The sequence below is a fragment of the Cebus imitator genome, unplaced genomic scaffold, assembly GCF_001604975.1.
Source record: "Cebus imitator isolate Cc_AM_T3 unplaced genomic scaffold, Cebus_imitator-1.0 Scaffold56, whole genome shotgun sequence".
Taxonomy (NCBI): Eukaryota; Metazoa; Chordata; class Mammalia; order Primates; family Cebidae; genus Cebus; species Cebus imitator.
Genome location: NW_016107371.1, coordinates 652232 through 655705, shown reverse-complemented (window position 1 = coordinate 655705; position 3474 = coordinate 652232).

The following is a 3474-nucleotide window of genomic DNA, read 5'->3' as shown; positions in this document are numbered from 1 at the left end:
TGGACCAATCAAAATAGGATTTTTAAAAGTTACCTTACGGACCAGGCGTGGTGGCTCATGCCTGTAATCCCAGCACTTGGGAGGCCAAGGTGGGTGGATCACCTGAGGTCAGAGGTTTAATCTGAAACGTGGTGAAATCCTGTCTCTACTTAAACTACAAAAATTAGCCGGGCATGGTGGCAGATGCCTATGGTCCCAGCTACTTGGGAGGCTGAGGCAGGAGAAGTCACTTGAACCTGGGAGACAGAGTTTGCAGTGAGCAAGATTGTGTCACTGCACTTCAGCCTGGGTGACAGAGATTCCAACTCAAAAAAAAAATAATAATAATAACAATAAACAAAAACAAAAAATAAAGTTACCTTATGTAGCATCATGTGTTTTTCTATTTACTAATTTTTTTACTATAAACATAATAAAAATCATTTCAATAATCAACATTGAGAGAAAGGATACAACAGTTACTCAATTTAACCACTAAACTGTGACCTTTTTGTTCAAATTATTTTCTCCCCTAGACTTTCAAACATTGAATAAGTCTTGCCCCATGCTAGCCTCAAAACAATGTTCAGAATAGGCCAGGCAGATGTGATGATTCCGGTAGGTTCTACGTAGACAGACAGCCGATCAAAGGGAATGCCCACTGCCTGATTGCTTTGTGCCAAGCGGTTCTTCCAGAGTTAAGCTGGCTGTGTCCAATGAGGGACACCTGTACCTTGGAACGATTAGCACATTCCCCAGAGATAAGGCAACTCTCACTAACCAGACTACTCCAAGGATGGCTAAGGACAACCAAGAAATACTAAGGCCACTTACGTAGATGATTTTTCTTTCTTTATGTGTATATATTTTTAAGTTTCTGATATTTGCTTCATCTCATCTTTCTTTCAGAAATTTTGTATTGATTAAGTCCCTGTGTCAGAAATTGATATAATCATATGAAATATTTAATCTGCCATAGGGACCCTTTGTCAATGACCACAATATCTGTTTAGCTAAAATTTAACATGAGTTTAAAATTGTTTACCTTTCTGTGGTAATACAAAGCAATTGAAAATATGCCAAACATTTCCCCTCTCTTCTCTTTAACTATTAAAAAACCTCTGAATTTGTGTTTGTTTTTTTGTTTTCGTAACATTCTCTGAAACTAATTTCATACCTCAGGACAATTTTTTTCTTTGTGATAACTTGCTGGCACTTTGCTGGGTTTTAGTCCAGAGAAACTGAAAGGCGGAATCCAAACAAAACCTTGTTTACTTTTTCCACACTTCAGGAACTAGAGTAAATTCAGTTCACAGAACCCTAGGGGGATGGAAAACAAAAAAAGGGCTTTTCATTGTGCACAGCTGAAATTAGAAAAGAAGGCTTTGTTTACACTGGACATTAACATCCTAATTAAAAGGGTAAGGCAATACATTGATAATGATGGATAATTGCCCTTGAGAGCAGCCATTGATGAGCTCTGGTAATCAAATGTTTGGAGGCATTGAGATGTTAATGGAATTAAATTCTAGGAGCTGCCCAATTTTTGTGGAAGAAACTTACGTTTGGACAGAGTACGTTTTTCTGGCAATCTCCCTTGACGGTGCTTCACCAAGGTTCAAAAAGGCCGTATATTCTCTTGGGTGCCTGTCACTTTATTGCTGGCTTCAGGGAAAGAGACAAGGCCCCACAGGTCTCCCTGTCCCAGGTTGAGGCTGGTGGCTGCAGCAGGCTGTCCAGTCGGGCAGTGTGCCAGCCAGCCTTCCTCTGTTTGCTGTTTCACCTTTCCATTCCCTCATTTCCATCCATTGGCTCCTAATGTGGGACACTGCTGTGGGCTTTGGTTTTCTACCTCAGTGAGCATTTAACAGTCTGTTTTGATGCCTTGCTTTTATAGCTAGGTTTAACAAAGCAAGGCATGGAATCACTTTTCCTAGGAAGTCAAGAAAAACAAATCCAATCAAGCTTCCACTGGTAGGCTGTTGTTATTATTTCTGCTTTATTTTTATTTATTTATTTTTTGAGACAGAGCCTTGCTCTCTTGCCCAGGCTACCTGGCACAATCATGGCTCACTTTCAGCCTCTTCCCCCCAAGCTCAAGCAAGCCTCCCACCTCAGCCTCCCTAGTAGCTGAGGCTACAGGTGCACACCAGCATGCCTGGCTAATCTTTGTATTTTTTGTAGAGAAGGGGTTTTACCATATTGCCCAGACTAGTCTTGAACTTCTGGCCTCAGGTGATGCATTCACATCGACCTCCCCAAGTGTTGGGTTAACTGGCGTGAGCCGCTGCACCCAGCTATTTCTGCGTTATATTAAGCCTTCTTCCTTCCATACTGTGTTAGGACATATACAATGGTTGCTATTTAGCCATTTTTAAATGTATTTTTAAAATTGTGGTATAAAACACATTTACCATCTTAACCATTTTTAAGCGTACGATTCAATGGTATTAAATACGTTCATAATGTTGTCCAACCGTTACCACCACCCATCTCCATAACACTTCTCATCTTGTAAAACTGAAACTGTCGCGGTGGCGCACACCTGTAATTCCAGCACTTTGGGAGGCCAATGTGGGTGGATCACGAGGTCATGATTTCGAGATCAGCCTGGCCAACGTGGTGAAACCCAGTCTCTAGTAAAAATACAAAAATTAACCAGGCCTGTTGGTGGGCACCTGTAATCCCAGCTACTGGAGAGGCTGAGGCAGGAGAATTTCTTGAACCCGGGAGGCGGAGGTTGCAGTGAGCTGAGACCATGCCATTGGATGATGAGGCGAGAGACTCTGTTTCAAAAAAAAAAAAAAAAACCTGAAACTCTGTACAAATTAAACCCTAGCTTGTCATTGTCCTTTCCGCTCAACTCTGGCAACCACTACTCTACCTTCTATCTTTATGATTTTGTCTACTCCGCTTCATATAAGTGGAATCATATAGTATTTTTCTTTGTGACTCACTAATTTCACTTAGCATAGTGTTTTCAAGGTTCATCCAGGTTGTAGCACATCAGACTTTTTTTCTTCTTAAGGCTGAATACTATTCCATTATACGAAAAGCCCACATTTTGTTTATTCATTCCTCTGTTGGTAGACACTTGGGTTGCTTCCATGTTTTTGTGAAAGTGAATAATGCTGCCTTGAATATGGGTATATAGATATCTCTTTGAGACTCTGTTTTCAATTCTTTTGGGTATATACCCAGAAGTAGAATGGCTCAATTCTATGGTTATTCTATTTTTAATTTTTTGAGGAACTGTTTTCCACAGTTACTGCACCATTTTACATTCCCACCAACAGTACACAAGACTTCCAGTTTTTCTGTATCCTTGCCAACATTTATTTTCTATTTTCTTGATAGTAGCCATTCTGATGTGTGTGAGATGGTATCTCACTATAGTCTTGATTTGCATTTTTCTAATGATAAGTGATGTTGAGCAGCTTTTCATTTGCTTATTGGCCATTGGTGTGTCTTCTTAATTTTTTTTTTTTTTTTTTT